Here is a 6379-nt window from a genome sequence, read left to right as displayed (position 1 = left end):
GAGTCACCCTCTAAAATTTGCACTTTTAGCCCTTCAACTCTACTCTTGCGATTCCGGGATGTTACAATTCTCCCCTACTTAAATTAGGCTTCGTCCTCGAAGCCTACGGCATCTCATCTTCAAATTACTTTCCACGACACGCCACCTGACCTTGACCGAACCAAGTCCTTCAAGGTACAATCATAGAAACCTGAAGCTCACTTTCTCCTTCCATACGGTGTCCCCACCACCTACTCAAACCGGGCGCCAGCGGTACCCTCCAATAACCACACTCTACAACCGAGAATTACCCGTGATGCCTTACTGATCCAATTCCCATCTTTTACTTGACTCATATGGCTATAAAGCCACGAACCATCGGATCCCCGATCCGAATCCCACTCTATCCATTCCATGACGACAGAAAGATCCATTCTTCCATTCCGGAGCAACTCCCCCGAGTTCTCCTCTCGCAATCACACACACATGCTGATCTAGCTCTAGCACCCTCAGGTTTGGAAAACCTGATACACTGATGATATCCTCGAACACCCTTCCAGGATGAACCGCTAATACATACCCAAAACCCTGATCAGAATCTCACCGAGAGTCCAAGACTCTTCCTCTGTATCCCTTCCGAACCCCTTTTCCTAGCTCTACGCGCGGTATTCCTCCGCGCCCAGAGCAACATATCAAGCCGAATGAGCTTTTATTCTACCGCCGCAACACCCTACTCACAGACCATCGTCGTACCACTCCAATCATAACTCTATACTGCCGCTTTCACTTCCGTGAATTCGCACTTCCTTTTCGTAATTTCATTCCTCCCTCTTTCCTTACCAAGGAAATCACTCGTCCGCCCAGTCACCATGACAGGCACTATGGTGTTCATCCCACGCTACACTACCTCTTTAAAGCGTACCCGTCATCCATGCATCACCACCACTCTGACTCTCATCGCAGGGACTCTCAAGCCCATGCACTACCTTCACTGCTCAAAATTGCTACCCGGGGCTAGACCTCCCAATGTAATCACACTGCAGCATACACAACCCATAACCTCGAACCGATCCATCAATACTCGCAGAGTCTTCAGCATGACTGGACCGCCTCCCCAGGCCTTCAGCAAATCTGGACCACTCTCAGGACCTTCAGCCAATCTGACTGGACCGTCCTCCGAGCCTTCGGCCTGACTGGTACGCCTACCGGCCTTCAGCCTATGCGGACCGCTCAACTAACATTCATCATTCCGAACTATCCCTTCGGGAAATCCTCCTGTGCATACCGCTCTAGCCCTCTAGGGGTTCCGAACTCTATCTCCATCATACCTACTCGATCCCGGCCTGCTCCCAGGCCTTCCGCAATTAAATGCCCTAGGTCTGTATTCCGCCCCGCACGCCTGTTACTCACCCATACGAGCCTGCTCTTGACTGATAGAAATATCGCTGAATTTCCCAAGCAGCTAAACAACCTCTCAAGCCCAACGATCATCCGGAGAATTTCCAATTCTCCCCCACTTAAAACACTGACAAATAAATCACCGGTCGCCATCACCGATCTCACAAATCAACCTTGCAGAAAATCAACACTTACTCGCAAAATGTTTCTCACCATCGCTAACAACTTTCATAAAAATCATGTTTCCACACTGAACAACCCGCTCGAAAGGAACCCAATCTTCCAATATCCATTCCTCAGACTGCAGAATCTACCCGGCCTTCAAACCAACGCCGCATCCGCCATCAATCCTCACAAAGATAATCAATGATAGCTCGAAGCACTAATCCATAACCATATCGATCCTTTAGGGAACAAAAGATACCAAGAAGAAATCTCGATCACACTCGCCAAACCCTCAAGGGACAACGGATACCACACGAAGACCCGAAACGCAATTCTATAACCAACCAACGAAACTAGCAGATAACAATACTCCACAATAATCATAAATAATCAAAACAATAGAAGGAAACATACCCACAGCAGAATGCTGAAAAACACGTCCCTAAGCCCTTGGGGGCTCCGCTCCACCCTGACCTCCACCTGTGATCCTCAACGTAGCCGGTGCTGGAGCCTGCACCGGTCCTGCAGCAAGCCGTGGATAGTTGACCTTCAAATGTCCAACCTGATGACAATGATAGCATATCCTCAAATCCCGAACCGGCACTGACTGCCGACAATCCCTCGCATAGTGTCCCTCCTTTCCGCACTTGCGGCATGCTCCACCGGACCGACAAACCCCAGCGTGACCCCTTCCACACTTTCCACAGACGTGGCTAACCTGATCTCCCATCCTGGAATCAACGGTCTTAGACCGTTTCGTCGCCAGCTGCGACTGAACCGGAGCGTGCCTCAGCTCACGCATCTGCAACTCAATCTCTAACTCCCACCGCCTGGCGGCCTCCTGCAACTCCAACAAAGTCTCGCACCTCTGCGCAGACACAAACTGTCTGATGTCTCTCTTTAGCATAATCAGATATCGGGACATCTGAGCCTGCTCTGAAGCGAACTCAGGGCAAAACATCGCCCTCTCAGTAAACATCCTGGTGATTTCCGTCACCGATTCCGAATCCTGTTTCAGCTCCAAGAACTCCTGAGCCAACCTCTCCCTCTCGACCTGCGGAACATAACGAGTGCTGAACATCTCTCTGAACCGATCCCATGAAATCGCAGCTCTCTGCGCGTCCGAGTACGACCCCGTGGTCAATCTCCACCAATCCTTTGCCCCGAGCCTTAACAGGTTCAGAGCACACCTCACCCTCTGATAAGCAGGGCATGAACACGTGAAGAAACATCCCTCCATGTCTGATAACCATCTCATAGCAACGATCGGATCCTGAACTCCATCAAAAGTGGGAGGCTTCGTATTATCGAAGTCCCGATATTGAAAACCTCTACTGGCTCCTCCCCCTGCCGCTGCTACTGCTGCGGTAGCTGCCGCGGCAGCCGTCTCCGTGAGAGCCGCATAGCGCTCATCAAAATACTCCACCACGGCGGTCTTGATCGACCCAAACAACTCCGGCAGCTCAGCCCGAAACAATGCAACAACCTCATCATGTAGGATCTCACGAATCCTTGCATCCAACTCGTGCGTACTCATCTGGCTGATAACCTCGGGCTGTACAGACCCACCCGGGACTCCCTCACCTGCTCTTGATCCTGACCCGGATCCACTCCCAGCGTGCCCTGAAATCTCCATACTGAAAATAAAACACCAAAATCTCAGACATATTCCACTAACCCGGGAACCAGCTCTCAACCCAACCTTAGAGGTCATGGTTTCCCTGATACGCATATGGGTCCGTGCTTTCAGTAGTACGGGCCCATACTACCTTCCACACCTACCCATATTTGTATGAAGTACTCCCACAACACCCTAGCGACATACATAACAAAGCTCTATCCTCACAACTAGAGGAACACTAGAAATCTCTCACAAGGAATCCTAGGCTAGCAGGCATCATAAATCAGGCAACTCATCAAGAAATCCTGAAGATCCCTAGCCTAACTCTAGCATGCTGTTCTATCAAATATCAATAAAACAATTGTTATGTATGGTATTTTGGGGCTACTTACTGGCTCCGGCTGATCGTACCTCCGCGTCCTCCTTTACTTATTTTGAAAACCATTTTTAAATTCTCTTTTGAAAACCCTCCTCGATTTGAGACTGGAGTTACACAAGTGTTCCTCCAATTCACTCAAACCAAGGCTCTGATACCAACTTGTAACATCCGAAAAATACAACCGATTTAAAATTTTCAATTTAACCCGATTTTTCATTAAAATTTTTACAAAAAGGTTTTCAATACAAATCATTAGAGTATTCCCAGAATCACATTGCTATAAAATCATGAGGAGCGGTACGATCACGCCTTCGCCTTGCCACAGTCTCCTGAAGAACCTGAAAAACATTAAACCACAACTGTAAGCCCGAAAGCTTAGTGAGATACCCCCAAAATACCAACCACGCATACACCCTTCCGGGCTGCGACCTTCTGGTCCAAAACATATAAAACATACATAACATAACAGAACATAGAACAACCATGCATATCGGGTCTACTGTGTGACTGGTCCGCCGTATCGGGCCTTCAGTCCATCTGATCCATCCTCCAGGTCTAGTCATGTCCTTCGAGTCTACAGTGGGGTTGGTCCGCCCGCATCGGGCCTTCAACCCACCTGGTCCACTCTCTGAGTCTACAGTGTGGCTGGTACACCCGCATCGGGCCTTCAGTCGACCTGGTCCACTCTCCGAGCTTCAGCACGTCTGGTCCGCCCTTGTGGGGCCTACAGCCTATCCGGACCGCTCGCTGGGCCTTCGGAACAACCGGTCCGCCCTGGGTATCTTGGCCTACAGCACAAAGCAGGACCCGCCTCAACCCATCTCCAGTCCAAACAACCATGTGCACAAAACATACATTCATATAACAATCATAATCAACAAACCGAGCAAGCAGATCACATAGCATATCATTACCCTAACCGGGTTACCGACCTAACCGGTCACTAGCATAGCATCACTCTGTATATCGAGAACTGACCTTAACAAGGTCTCCTAGTATGTACCATCCTAGCTACCAGGATGCAGACACATCAAACAATAACATAATAACCATATCCGAATCTCAATCCAATAAAAGGGCCGGCCTTGGTGCCTTAGACCCTGTTGATATAGTGAGGATAACTCACCTCGAAACTGTCGGCTGAAAGGATAAGATCCCGCTGCTCCGAACTCTGACACGAACTCCTCCACTGAACATCAAAACATACAACTCAATAAATACCCTTAATTACCAAAATACCCCTGGAAGACAACTGGTCAACCTTGGATAAGTCAAAGTCAACCCCTGACTGACCCTACTCGCCGAGTCAACCTGATGACTCGCTGAGTCCACATGCTCAGAACTTCCTTCACTCAGCGACCCAACTCGCCGAGTCACCCCAAGACTCGTCGAGTCCAACAACTCTGAGTCCACTCGCACCCAACTCACCGAGTGATCCCTTGACTCACCAATTCATCGACTCAACCAGAAATATTGGGACTTCCTCAACAAGACTCGCCGAGTCCAAATGGACTCGTCGAGTCCAAGGCTATCTTCAACCTACTCGCCGAGTTGTTCTTCCAACTCGTCGAGTTCCAGGCCATCTTCAAGCAACTCGTCGAGTCGCCCCATGTGACTCGACGAGTACCACCGGTCTGAATCCATACAGAAGCATCTCAGGCCATGCAATTTATCCAAAACGTAGATCCAACCTCCTACAATCCATCCATCACGTAAAGTGGCAAACTTTACGTGAATCTAAAGAGATCTAAGCCTTATTCACCTTAGAACCAAGATTTGGGGCATGGTGGCTTCACTAAGCACTCAAACACAGGAACTTTAATGCACTCTAGGCCTTCAATATTCCAGATCTGAGGTAGCAACCTCAGATCTATCCCCCAAACTCCAAAACATTCCAAGACATACTCCCCACAAACCCCGAAATAATGAAACTAGGAATGCACAGCCTAAGGACGGAGATATTACCTCCAAAAGATCCTCAATAGCAGCCAAACTCGAATCCAAGCAAAGCCCTTTGATCCAAGCGACTTCTCCTTCAAGATTTCTTCAACCAACACCTTTCTAAGCTCTAATTTGCTCCACAAATGAACTCTCCATGAATTTAGGGTTTCTGGAACTCAAGGGGGGGATAAGGGAGGCTGTGGAGGGGTATAATGCTCTTTATATAGGGCTCAACCCCGAAAATTAGGGTTTTCTTCACACAGCACCTACTCGCCGAGTCCATCTTTGGACTCGCCGAGTAGGCCACTTGATACACGACCATAGTCGCGACCTGACTCGCTGAGTCTAGCCATGGACTCGCCGAGTCACCCTCTAAAATTTGCACTTTTAGCCCTTCAACGCTACTCTTGCGATTCCGGGATGTTACAATACTTTGGAACATTCAATTCAGAAGGCACTGGCTCCGATTGCGAACTTCTACTCTTTACTACCAACAAGTGCCCCACCTGCTTTCACAGGGGTGCAAGGGGGAGAGAAAAATTTAAGTAAAGAGGATGATGCGAAGACTATGGAAAAAGTAATATCTACTCAGCTCAAATCTACTCTTCCAATACTTACGATGCCAATTTCCTCAACAACAATAACCACAAGACCAATTGCCAAAGGAATATCGATTGGGGAAAAAGAAGGAAGTTCGAGTTCGAAACCTCAATCTGATATTGTGGGAAGAGGAAAAGGAATTTTGTACGAAAAATCAAAGGAGGAGAAGAAAGCTGAAGTGGAGGCTGAGTTGGAAAGAATGAGACAAGTTCAAAGTATTATGAGGCAAAGGGCAAGTGATCCTCCGACAATGAACAAAGGAGATCCTGTGAATCTGTACTCTTATGAAACTATAG

Source organism: Lactuca saligna, chromosome 6 (genome assembly GCF_052625555.1).
Source record: "Lactuca saligna cultivar CGN05327 chromosome 6, ASM5262555v1, whole genome shotgun sequence".
NCBI classification, from domain to species: Eukaryota; Viridiplantae; Streptophyta; class Magnoliopsida; order Asterales; family Asteraceae; genus Lactuca; species Lactuca saligna.
This window is presented reverse-complemented; position numbering follows the sequence as displayed.